Below are 503 nucleotides of genomic sequence, written 5' to 3'. Positions count from 1 at the left end.
GAGAGTCGCAGCGCCGCGCCTGCGCACTGGGGCACGGCCCTGACGCCAGAGGGAGGCCGTGGGAGTGGGGCGGGGTCTGTTGAGCGCCCAGCTGTGGCTGCGATGCTGTGTTGTGAGGGCTGGGCATGGCGTCCAGCTGCAGCCCTCCTGCCACAGCCCGGCCTCAAACCTCTCATGCGAGAAAATAATGTTTCCAGCATGCTGGCCCCAATGTCCAGGGTCAGACAACGGACACTGCTCTGTCTTATCAGGAGCTGGACTAGCGGAAAACACGAACGCTTGTTTTACCCCCAGAAATAAAGGAATGCAAAGCCACCCGTTCAGTTTGGTTAAATGCAGCAGTTATTTTTTCTGAGGCAGTGCTACAAGCTTTGGATTTCTCATGCACCCTTCTACCGGCTGATGGAACTGTTCTGCTGTTCTGTTCTGTACTACCAGAAAGTACAGAAAGAAAGGTCTGAGAATAAGATCCCAATGTTTCCCCTGCACCACCATCGCTGTTC

Source organism: Tympanuchus pallidicinctus, unplaced genomic scaffold (assembly GCF_026119805.1).
Source record: "Tympanuchus pallidicinctus isolate F22 unplaced genomic scaffold, pur_lepc_1.0 scaffold23, whole genome shotgun sequence".
In the NCBI taxonomy this organism is placed as follows: domain Eukaryota; kingdom Metazoa; phylum Chordata; class Aves; order Galliformes; family Phasianidae; genus Tympanuchus; species Tympanuchus pallidicinctus.
The sequence above is the reverse complement of the archived record's forward strand: the minus strand, read 5'-3'. Positions refer to the sequence as shown.